Here is a 13,682-nt window from a genome sequence, read left to right on the forward strand (position 1 = left end):
TCTAAGCTTTTCAGAAGCCAATTACAACAAGGAATAGATTGTTATTGCTACATAACAATCAAGGTAAGATCTAAACCCTATTCTTATGTTTATATTGATTATCACATGCTAGATCTAGGGTTTATGGCTTTGGATGATTATTGCATGTTCATTAGACAAACTAGATCCAAAGCTTTAGGGTTTGCATGTACACCATAGGAATGTTGTAGTGCTCATAACCCATCAGAATGTACGTTACTGAGTTCGCGAGGTAAGTTGAGTTTGTAAGCTACAGGGCCGATTCTAGCGAGAATCTCGAAAGGCCCTACGTATCTTGGATTGAGCTTCCCACGCTTTCCGAAGCGTATCAAGCCCTTCCAGGGTGAGACTTTCAAAAGAACGCGGTCTCCCACCTGAAATTCCAACGGTTTCCTTCGTTTGTCTGCGTAGCTTTTCTGTCGGCCTCTAGAGGATTTTAATCGTTCACGAATCTGAACGATCTTCTCGGTCATTTCCCAAATGATCTCCGGACCTGTGAGAGTGCTGTCAGGAACTCGTCCTTTAGCTAACTGGGTGTCACCCACCTCAGCCCAGCACAGAGGGGATCTGCACTTTCGGCCATAGAGGGCTTCAAATGGAGCAGCCTTTATGCTCATGTGATAGCTGTTGTTGTAGGAAAACTCGACAAGGGGTAAATGAGTATCCCATACCTTCCCAAAGTCGATCACATAGGCTCGCAACATATCTTCCAAGGTCTGAATAGTCCTCTCACTTTGTCCGTCGGTTTGCGGATGGTAGGCCGTACTCATGTCCAGCCTAGTTCCTAGGGAACTTTGTAGCGACTGCCAGAACCTCGAAGTGAATCTACTATCTCTATCAGAGATAATGAATATGGGAACACAATGCAGTCGTACGATCTCCCTGATGTATGTTCTTGTTAGCTTTTCCATCTTGTCAGTCTCTTTGATGGGCAGGAAGTGTGCGGACTTGGTTAACCTGTCTACGATCACCCAAATGGTATCGAGGCCACCCATTATCTTGGGCAACTTGGTTATGAAGTCCATTGTGATCCGCTCCCACTTCCATTCCGGTATCTCCGGCTGCTGTAGTAACCCTGACGGCTTCTGGTATTCGACCTTAACCTTGGCGCAAGTAAGGCATTTACTTACGAAGGTAGCAATCTCTGCTTTCATGTTAGGCCACCAGTATAACTTTTTAAGATCCAGATACATCTTATATGAACCTGGGTGGACGGAATTTCGAGTGTTGTGCGCTTCGGTCATGACCAAGTCTCTGAAGCCACCGTGTTTCGGTATCCAGATCCGATCCATGAAATATAAGGCTCCGCCACCCTTGACTTCCAAGTTCTTATCCATCCCTCTCAGGGATTCACTTGCCACATTTTCAGGTTTCAAAGCGTCGAGCTGAGCCTCCTTAATTAGTGTGGACAAGTGTGAATGGATCGTCATAGTCAATGATTTGACTCTACGACCAGAGTATTCTTTCCGACTTAGGGCGTCAGCTACTACGTTGGCCTTTCCGGGATGATAACGAATTTCGCATTCGTAATCACTGAGTAGCTCGATCCACCGTCGTTGTCTCATGTTGAGCTCCTTCTGGTCGAATATGTGTTGTAGGCTTTTGTGGTCTGTAAAGATTGTGCTTTTTGTACCATACAGGTAGTGTCTCCAGATCTTCAGAGCAAACACTACTGCTCCCAACTCAAGATCATGAGTGGTGTAGTTGACCTTGTGTGTCTTCAGCTGTCTTGAGGCATAGGCGATGACCTTACCTCGCTGCATCAGAACACAGCCGATCCCTTGATTTGACGCATCGCAATAGACCATGAAGTCTTCTATCCCTTTGGGGAGGGATAGTAATGGTGCGGTGCATAAGGCTCGCTTTAGCGTTTGGAACACTTTCTCTTGCTTCTCTTCCCAGTCAAAGGCCACGCCCTTCTGGGTCAAAGTCGTAAGAGGTTTCGCAATTCGTGAGAAGTTCTGAATGAACCTGCGATAGTAGCCAGCGAGGCCTAGAAATTGACGAATTTCTGTAGGCGTCTTCGGTGCTGACCAGTTCTCAATGGCTTTGATTTTGGAAGGGTCCACATGTATTCCCTCTTCACTAACAACGTGACCCAGGAATTCGACTCTTCGAATCCAAAACTCGCATTTAGAGAACTTCGCGTAGAGCTTCTCTGATCGTAACGTTTCCAAGATCTGACGTAGATGCTTACTATGCTCTTCCTTACTACGTGAGTAGATGAGTATGTCATCGATGAAGACAATGACGAACTGATCCAAGTAAGGACGGCATACCCTATTCATTAAGTCCATGAATATTACGGGCGCATTGGTCAATCCGAATGGCATCACTACAAACGCGTAGTGTCCATATCGAGTTCGGAAGGCTGTTTTCGGAACATCCTCCTCTAGCACTCGTAACTGGTGATACCCGGATCTCAGATCTATCTTTGAAAAGTAATTCGCCCCTTGCAATTGGTCGAACAAATCATCTATGTGAGGCAGAGGGTAACGATTCTTAATGGCAAGCTTGTTGAGCTCCCTATAGTCGATGCACATACGAAACGATCCGTCTTTCTTCTTGACGAACAAGACCGGAGCTCCCCAGGGTGAGAAGCTTGGTCTTATAAAGTCCTTGCTGAGCAGTTCGTTAAGTTGACCGGACAGTTCTTGCATCTCTGTAGGTGTTAGACGATAGGGCGATTTGGCTACTGGGGTAGCCCCTGGAACTAAGTCGATTCTGAACTCGACTTGACATTGTGGAGGTAATCCTGGGAGTTCTTCTCGAAAGGTGTCGGGAAAATCGCGTACTACTGGAATGTTCTTAATGGCCTTCATCTCTTGGCTCACATTGACAACATGAGCAAGGAATGCGCGACATTCCTTTCGCAAGTACTTCTGGGCTTGAATACTCGAGATGATACGAAGGTTCGTGTCGGGTTTGTCACCATAGACTACTAGAGTTTCGCCAGACGGCAGATTAAGGCGAACAGCCTTTTCATAACACATGATGTCGGCACAATGTAGACTCAACCAATCCATGCCGATAATGACGTCGAAACTTTTAATTAAGACCGGCATGAGGTCGATTGAAAATGAATGGCTATCTAGAGTTAGAGTACTTCCTATGTATATACTGCTAGTGCTCTCAGTCTTCCCATTAGCCATTTCTACAATGAACGGTTCTTTAAGTGCTCGTGATTTTTGCTTAAGTAAGTGAGCAAACGTTTGATTCATGAAACTCCTCTCCACTCCACTATCAAATAGAATGCATGCATAAGAGTTATCGAGGAGAAACATACCAGTGACCACTGTGGGGTCGGCAACTGCTTCCTCGTGGCCTATAGCCAGAACTCTTCCCACTCCGCCGACGTTCCCTGCCTTCGGGCAGTTCCTTTTGTAGTGGCCCACTTCGCCACAACAGTAGCAAGCTTGGCCCACACCAGCGCCGGGGACTTGGTTGATTGGCCTCGCCGGAGATTTGCAGAAACGGGAAGTGTGCCCCTTCCTGTTGTAGTTTGAACACTGCATTTCCCGGCAGGCTCCAGTGTGGTGGAAGTTGCATTTGTTGCACTTGGGCAAACTTCCAGTGTACTGCTTTACCGGAGCAGCAGCGGCAGGTGCTATCGCAGCATGAACCGCCACGACCTGCTGCTTTTTGGTAGCTTTCTGTGCAACGTTCTTTTTCTTCTTGTCATCCCAGAACTTCCGCTTGTTATCAATGGTTTTGGAGGGTTCTGAGATGGCTAGGGTTGTTGTTGTTGACGGGGTACGGACCCCATGGTCAATGAGCCGCTGTGCCAACCGCTTGGCACTATCGAATGTAGTGGGGTTTGAAGCCAAGACATTCCCTTGGAATGGAGGCACCAGCCCCCAGATGTACCTCTCTATTTTCTTTCCCTCTGTGTGAACCATGTTGGGACATAGGGCCACCAGCTCGCAGAATCTGGCGGTATAGGAAACTATGTCGGAGCCCTTCATGGTTAGGCTCCATAGTTCTTGTTCTAGTTTCTGGATTTCGCCCCTCGGGCAGTATTCTTCAATCATGAGCTCTCTCAGAGCTTCCCAGCCCATAGAATTTGCCACTATTAGAGATAGTGACTTGACATGGCTATTCCACCATGTCAGGGCTTTTGCCTCGAAGGTGCATGCAGAAAATTTGACTTTGCTCCCTTCTGGGCATGAGCAGATCTCGAAGATCGACTCTGTCTTTTCGAACCATTGCGAGAGGGCAATGACTCCGCCAGACCCTTTAAAGGACAGTGGCTTGCAATTGGGGAAGTCCTTATAGGAGAACTCTCTCGAGCGCACGGGGACCTCACCTTGAGTAGAATGAACAGGTTTTACACCTCCGCTGGCACTAGTAGAATGATATTGAGCCATGGTTGTTGCCACATCCGCAGCTACTGCAGCATTTAGAGCTGCCGTATCGATTTGTGGAGGAGGTGGTAGTATTGGAGTTACTCGGGGATTGCATCTCGTTGATCGGTGCGGAGGCATCTTTTAACTAAAAGTTTACAAAGATGACGATATTGGTAAGAATAGAGAAATTGATGAGAGTGACTCATGGACTAACTCTCCGTAGCCCAACAACACAATTGAATAGTATGATTGAATGTAGTTCTAGTACTGAAAGATGATAGCATTTGGATATTAATTTCCATGAGGTTAGATACCTGTCAATAATACTGGTATTACAGATGTAATAAGTTCGGGAAAATGACCTAGAAGAAGGTCTTACATCAAACCAAGATGGGAAAATTTTGACAGAACTACGACCTAATCAAGACTTAACAGATCCAAAGTCTTCACAAAGCTAGGAAATTAAACTAGAGTTTTTACATAAACTAAGTTATATCCAAAAGAGAAAGTTGAGCAGGCTCTATCTGCGACGAGAACCACTAGAGTGAGTTCTAGATTCTGACAGACGACGCTCCATGTCCCTCATGCGCCTTTCAGACATAGCATGCCAAGCTCGAAGTTCCCTGACTTCGGCTTGGGTTTCAGTAAGTTCTCTCTACAGGGCCGCATTCTGGTTCTGAGTTCTTGCGTGAGCAGACTCCAGCTGGCGGATGCGTACGGTATTGACTCCCGTATCGGAATCAACCTCCACGATTCGGTTGATGGCCGCCCTACACTGCGCATCATTTCGAGCAACCCTGCAGACCAGAATAGGCAGGACTCTGTCCGCTGAGCCTCCCTTGCTCAGGTTATAGAAACTTCGATCCCCATTGTAGGGCATGGGTTGACCCTGTTCCTGACTCCATCTGTTCAAGTTTGTTGCCCATAGAGGTGTGAGGCCTTGAAATGCTGGTCGAGGGTTCGGATTTAGGACAGGAGCCACCGGGGGTAGGTTGTTAACTTCTGGCTCGGAGTCAGAGCCATCAGAAAAGCCTTCAGCATGGTGATCATCCAAAGGGATTGGATGATCATCTTCTGGCTCCTCTTCAAGCCATACATCATTGCCTTCGTTTGGGAAGTACGGGTCTCCGGGGAGATGGAATCCAGCCATGATATCTACGCGAGAAAAGGGGTATAAGAAATAATTAAATAGACGTACTAATTAGATAATTATAAGATGATCTTTATCAGTTACTCCAACATTTGCGTAGTGCATACCAGTCATATGTAACCAAAACAGGATAGACCTTCGAATAAGTGACCCTAACTCTAAGTCCACAACCAAACAAGGAACAGGAAGTAAAGTGAAGATCACAGATTCTAAGTCTATGACACCCTAGTCACATTTAGTGTATCCACTCGGCAACTATTAACATACTAATAAAGATCTTTTTAGTTTGCACATAAGTAATTCATAGTAACACAAAATACTCCTATAGTATTTTAAGTTTATGTTTTGTTCTGATGTTTTCGTTGTAGTAGTGTTCGTAAGTTTTTAGACTTGTTGCAACCTCACAACCACTCTTAGGCACATGTTAGTCACTCCTCGGAAAATATAGTTGATCAGTCTATATCCTTCCCAGGTTTGACTATATGTCTCTAAGTCTAATTGTGTTGTCCAACAATCGTAATACATTTGTTCTGTCCTAGTGACACTGATTTTAGTATGAATGCAGGTATGTATACTTAGTTAAATATTTTATTATTTAAAAGTATAAACTCTTGGTCAGAGTATTTTAATCCCGTTGTGTTTGTAGTTTTTATATCTTTTATGGGTTGATATACTCGATTCACTATAAACAATGCTCTGATACCAATCTGTCACACCCCAAAACCATAACAGCGGAAACGTTCGGGGGTGGAGGACGTCATGTACAGTATCACAACAAAGCATAGTAGTAAACAAGCGACAACATCATCCATTGCATTAATAATATAATTTAATACAAATGTGTTCTGTGAAGTTTATAAGACACCAAAAATGTAAATCAAAAATAAGAGATGAGTCTTGAACGAGCTCCATCTTCTCAAAACCTGGCATCGGTACCTGTCTACTGATGACCTGAGAATACAAGTTATTTTGAAAGAGTTTATCAGCTTTAAAGCTGGTGAGTTCATAAGCATTTTAGTGTCATTGTTTGTATGAAAATGTTTGTAAGTGCTTGATGTATAAGTTTGTAAATGTTTGTAGTAAATGTTTGTATCTCTTAGAAAATCCTATATTTTCTACTAAACATAGCCTTCTACTAAGGCATCAAATGTTCTGTATGTTTGTTTCTTGTAAGAGTGTGTATTTTCCCAAGTGTGACTATCATTAACCAAAAATATAGTTTTACATTACCTTTTATGTGAAAAGATCACAATGTGAATGCAATGGGGAAATAATAATGTACTGTAGTGTTGTATTATAGTAACTACTGCTGTACTATCTACCTTAAACCAATTGTTATTTAAAGTATGATGTGATATGCCTGTACCATACTACCGACTAAAAGCACGACGATGAAAGACATCGGAAGAAATGACATTTGGCACCCGTAGACTTTCAAGTCCCACTGTAGCGATCAGCAAGGTGTAGGATAGTCAATCCAGTATAGATCTATACACAAATTCACGCTCTCCTTCTAGGAGACTCTGGATACAGAACGAGCTATGACAGGTGATGCCATGCCCCGAAACCGTGGCTCACATTTATGTTATAGTATTCTTGTATATGTTTTGTATGTACTAGTGTAATGTATGTTCTCTCTGTCTAGTATGTAGTATGTTCACTTTGTTTCTCATCATAGTATGTTCTCTTGTATAGTGTATAGTATGTATTGTTTCTCATAATAGTATGTTCTCTTAGTTTCTCATAATAGTATGTTCTCTTAGTTTCTCATAATAGTATGTTCTCTTAGTTTCTCAAAATAGTATGTATTGACTCATGTAAGAACTGACTCTTTGTATGTTTCATTGTTCTAGTAATAGTATTAGTAACTTCCTAAAATATACCTATTATAGTTTACTAGCAATGTTGTTTGTATGAATGAACATGTTTGTATACCTTTGCTACCCAAAGATATTGAACTGAACGAAGGAACTTTTATATCTATACACATATACATAATATATAATTTAATATTGAAACGACCTTCGGACAAACAACTGATACCCTAAGTCCACAACCAAACAAGGAACAGGAAGTAAGGCGAGCTATCAGTTCTAAGTCCTTTCAATCCTACTTATATAACTATACCTATATAGAATTGCATTTGACAAAATATAAGTTTAAAAGAGTTTAATAGAAAGTATTTAACATGTAAAAGAGTTTATAAAACGATTTGAAGTAGTTTGTTTGATAACACAGTTTGAAAAGTAAGAAATCCACTTGTTTGGTAGTTATTAATCACATGTGATTGATATAATAACTATAATAGTTCAACTTGTATTCCCCCCCCCCACCCCATAAAAGCATTTAAAATCATTTAAAAGGTTGATTAAGGGGTATGAACTCACCTGTAGTGAGTAACTCGAATGTAAGATCGATAAAGGATGCTAGGAGTCAAGTGAAGGCTTGAGCACACACGGATCCAATTAGCATATAATGACACATATATGTTTACAATTAGTGTTTAAACAATAAAGAGTTTACGATCCAAATGACATGACTAAGTGAGTTTACGATCCAAATGACATGACTAAGTGAGTTTACGATCCAAATGACATGACTAAGTGAGTTCACGGTCAAAATGGTATGACCATGGGAGTTCACGGTCCAAGTGGGTTTACGGTCCAATGACCTTACGGTCAAGGAGTTCACGGTTCCCATGTGTTTACGGTCCTATGACCTTATGGTCATGGAGTTCACGGTTCCCATGTGTTTACGGTCCTATGACCTTATGGTAATGGAGTTCACGGTCTAAGGGGATCAACCGTAAACTCATCCAACCTTGCACAAATGATTGTTTTCAAGGGCTTCCATCAAGGCATCGGATTCTAGGGACCATGCTTAGCCTTAGGAAGGGTTTAAGGCTTCTAATGCACCTTTCATTAGAGTTTACGGTCTAAGGAGATACACTTAGACCGTAAACACCTTGTTCTTGGCTAAAACATGATGTTTTCAAGGTGATTAACTACTGATTAAAGCATATATCAAGCTAGGGGTAGTGTTCTTACTGATTAGAAGCTTGTAAGGATGATTAGGATCCAAGAACACTAGTGTGTGTTCTTGGTGTTCTTGGTGAAATGAACAACACTTGAAGATCCATCAAAATGAAGAGATTTCATGGATGAAATCATGTATAATCACTAGATATTGAAGGATATCCACAAATCAGGAGAAGAAATACTTACTATCTTGAAGATCTAAGAGGAAAGTTAGATGATAGTTGAGAGAGTTTTCGAGATTTTGGCTTGGAAAGGCTAGAAATGATCAAAATGATCATGACTCATGCATATATGGTGAGTTTACGGTCACTATGACCGTAAGCTCTAAGCTTCCTGACCGTAAACTCCTTTTGAGGAGGTTTACTGTTTGCTAGACACTTTAGAACTTAAACCGACACTTCCAAACACTGATTCCTTTGATGCACTAGTCTCAGAATACTCAGATTAGAGTCTAAACAGTGCTAAAAGTTAGCAGAAATGAGACAGACTTTGATTAAGTTTAAGAGTTATACAAGATAGAAATTTCGGATTGTCACATCATTGAACTTTTTCCCAAGTCCATGTTTATATTACATATGTGAGGTACATCCCTTGTAGGACAAAAGGGGGTGTTATGATAACAACACACTTTACTCGTTTAACCAATATAAAAAATGTACTTTTTTACCAATAATATCAATTTACTTTGCTATTAGCCACAATTTGTCCTAAAACTCATCAAGCCTCATTTACATATAACTATTGTAATACTCGTTCGGTGGAGGAATCACGTTAGCGTGAAGACTACTGTCAATTATGAGTAGTACTTGGTGTGTGTTTGTGTGTGTATATATATATATATATATATATATATATATATATATATATATATATATATATATATATATTGGCTACCTTGGTAGAGCACGTTGATCACAAGGATGTTGTGAAGCAACCGTTTTTGCAGTTACATATTGTAAGTGTTGCTACACAAAGGCAGCAGGATGCCTTGGTGAGCATTGTTGGTGGAATAGTTGATCTCATCAAACACTTACGCAAGTGCCTACAGAGATTATCTAGAGAAGCCTTTGATAGCTGCTATATTGTTGAAGATTCTTCTTTGGTGAAAAGGAGGCACGGTGGAGACATATATTTGGATATTTTTTTTGAGAGAAACCATAGTAACTATTATTTTGTTACCTTCACGTCTGTTACTTTCTTTCATTGTTTAATTATCAATTTTGTTGTCACTTAAGTTGTAGGGAATCATCGATTTAGGAACGAGAGGAATTATTCATATGAAACTAAGATGAGAATGTTCTTAAGTTGGATACATTCATTTTACTTGACATCACTGAGTTGTATCTGTAGTCGAAGGGGTGGGGCACTCTAGATGACAAAAAGACACCAGAAACAACATCCAGTGGGTCTTTTACAAATAAAAACACATGGATAATAATGTTGTTGGAGACAATAGCCACATGCTTGCTAGAAAAAGACCATAAATAAGCTGAAAAATTAAGATTAGGTCAAACCTGCCCTCTGTTATCAAGCCTTTTGTTTAGTGATAACATCATGTAAATTTGACATATAATAGTAATGTACTTATATTTCTTTTACCTTAAAATAACACTGTACGTTTTTTCCTTTTATGACTCGGCCACATAACAATGTACTTTTTCCCTTTTGTTTTCACACTAAAGAAAATGTGGATTGTAGTGTTATGGTTCGAATTGGTCCACAAGGTTAAGACTTCCTTTGTGAAGCAATCATTTTCATACATGCTAGCCATTGCTTCAAGAACCTGTTGACAAATTATGCACTTGCGGTTTCAAAAGAGTTGACTTACAATTTCACAATTGTGTTTATCTTTTATTATTATTATTGTTATAAAAGTTAGAGCATACGATCTTTTAATAACTAAGTTACAAACTACAATTACTTGGTCAATACTTTTTGCAAATGCTATGCTTCAGTTTAAAACTCTAGAAAAATAACAATGTATTTGAAAGTAGGATGCTATAATAAACAAATCAACAAATGTACATTGCTCCCAAGTCAAGATTAAACAAGTTTTATGCGTCAAAATATCCGATTGCTTTCCTTACAGAACCTTGACTCTATTATTTATTTACAAAGTTAGGTAAAAAAGAAAGAGATCAAAATACGATGTTATAATATAAAAATAATTAAAAGTAGGTTGTCATTTTTTTAATTTACCCAGAATCATTAATATTGAGAATTTCAAAAGCAATATGAAGCAAATTGTTGTTATTGGGCAAACAAATGGAAATTGGTTGCTATTTACTAAAACAACCAACTTAAAATTTAATGTTAGGCCAACATGGCATATTAAAAAAATCAAATTTGAGTCTAATTCCAATTCAGTTAAATTCAAATTTAATTTTATTCAATTCCTCTACATAACTTTAGCTCCACCTTTTATACCTAATAATAGCTAAAATAAAAAGAAAAAATCATTTGGTAAAAAATAAAATCGATCCATTTTTTTTTAAATTCGTCAACCCGACCAACAGACGGGTATAACACTAGTTTTTTTTAAGAGGCGTGACAAAATCTACGTGACATCTATGTGACAGCGTTTCTAGTGTGACAAGCGTTCTAGTTTTTTGAGACCGCTCCTCCTAGCTTAAGAAGAGAAAGAAAAGATATTTTATGGTGAGAGATATTATGAGATGGAGAGGGTTTTAAGTTTAAGGCTATAGTACACTATTAAGGCGTATACGCAGTGCATGCCTCTCTCATTAATAGGGGTGTTTATGTTGGGTTTTAAGCAAAACATCAATCTTATGGTGCACATGCAAACCCTAAAGCTTAGGATCTAGGTTTTTCTATTTGTACATGCAATAATCATCCAAAGATTTCAAACCCTAATCTAGCATACAACAAAACGAAATCAACATCTAATAAACAAGTTAGAAAGTTACCTTTGATTGTAGCTTGTAAATCTTCAGCTTTTGAGAACCTAGCACCTCAAATGTGATGCCTCTAATGAATCACAAACACCAAAGCAATTGGAGAATGCAAGAGAGAGAGGGGAGAGGCTTAAAATCGGCTGGAACTCTTATAGGGTTTCAAGTGGCTGATTTGGCTATCCCAAGGGGTCCTTATTTAGCTGCAGAATTAGGGTTTCAGTCAAAGACCTCATCCGGTTGCTTAGGCTCTAAGCAGCCCACAAGAATCTTCCAGAACCTTGGCCCCTTGGACGAAATCCTTATGGGCTCCCATAAGATTTCGTCCAACCCCTTTCCGAAGGGCTCTTTAGCCCATTATGCAATTATCACATAATTACAATTTCAGTCCCCTTATTTTAATTAATCTCTTTTGACCACAAAATTAATTCTAAATTAATTCTTGACCAAATTTAATTAAATAAATATGATTTCTCATTTAATATATTATTCATATATATTAATAAACCGTAATAATCTCTTTCTCTGTTATTCATCCAGTCAAGTTGCTTTGGTGAAGGCAACCCAAAAGGTCCATGCTACAACCGGGTCAAGTACATACCAAATATAGTTATGGCTTAGACACCTAATCCAACAGTCTCCCACTTGGACAAGTCTAATAACTATAGATGTAAGTACGACTTCAAAATCCGATTAGCAATCGTAGCTCTCAAAAGTCGTTGTCGAACTCTGACACATCCTTTAGATAAGGGATCGTATAGTCCTCCGCTCTCAAGATATCGTGCGGACAATCACATGGAACATAGTCATACTTATTGTACAGCAGTTTGTTTCTCGATCTCTGATTTGTCTGACATAGAACTTGATTGAACACATCAATTCAGTCCTAACCGGGCCCGACACATAAGTCAAAACAAAATCATCGAGTGGCCCAAGATATCGCTTTTAGCCTCGTAGGATAAAAGGAACAGATAAACTTCGACTTATATGCTTGTACTATTCACTCATCAAATCGTACACAACAATGCGTTTTATAACATCAAGTCACTGATGCGTTTACGCATTATCAATGCACAACCGACTTGTAAACAACAACTCATATATCTAGGTTTAAAGACTATATGATATTTTCATCTCACAATCACTCGTGATTAAATTCCATGAAGTGATTCATGTGAGTGTGGGTTTAATCCAATACTCAAATCATATTTCATAAGCACTCATGAACGTTGCAGCAAAAGTTTGCTATGTCTAAACGCTTAGCCAATCTACAAGCCAATTCATGACAGTCTTCTTTCATACTTACTTCCAACGTATGATCGATTGTGGATAGTTTAAATAATCTTATTATTTAGGAAGTCAAAACATGCAAAGTGAAACAATAGTAAATAATTGACACAAGACAGTAACATTACTTATAAATAAAACACCTTTATTTAATCATCAAATGTCAATTACAATTTATCTATTACAAGATTATAAGGCTATCTAATCACTAAAACTAATATCGTCCTTCAGCCCAAAGCTCCTAGCATGCTTCAAGTGCTTAACCCTACTCAGTCCCTTCGTAAGGGGATCTGCTGGGTTCTCTTCTGACGATACCCTCTTTACTACGAGGAGTCCCTCTTCTACCCGATGTCTAATGAAATGATATTTTCTGTCGATATGCATGGATCTGCTATGATCCCTCGGTTCCTTGGTTAAGGCAACCGCACCTTCGTAATTGTAGAAAATCTCCATAAGCTCCTTTATGGCTGGTACAACTCCAAGGTCTCCGATGAAGTTCTTTAGCCATATTGCCTCCTTCGACGCTTCGCTCGCTACTATGTACTCCGATTCGCACGTTGAATCGGCTATGGTCTCCTGCTTGGAACTTTTCCAAGTCACTGCTCCTCCATTCAGGGTGAAGACCCAGCCCGAATGCGAGCAGAAATTATCCCGGTCGGTCTGAAAACTAGCGTCACTATACCCTCGCACTCTCAAGTCATCACTCCCACCGAGGATAAGAAACCATTCCTTAGTCCTCCGCAGGTACTTAAGAATATTCTTTACTGCGGTCCAATGTGCTCTACCAGGGTTCCCTTGATATATGCTGACCATGCTCAAAGTGAAGGCCACATTAGGGTGAGCCAACTGCGGAAGCATAAGGTACTCTGCTCATCTCTGCTATCTCGGCATCGGTACTCGGGCTTTGAGTCTTACTCAACTTGATATTGCT

Source organism: Lactuca virosa, chromosome 6 (genome assembly GCF_052849685.1).
Source record: "Lactuca virosa cultivar CGN04683 chromosome 6, Lactuca_virosa_CGN04683_v6, whole genome shotgun sequence".
Classification (NCBI taxonomy): Eukaryota; Viridiplantae; Streptophyta; class Magnoliopsida; order Asterales; family Asteraceae; genus Lactuca; species Lactuca virosa.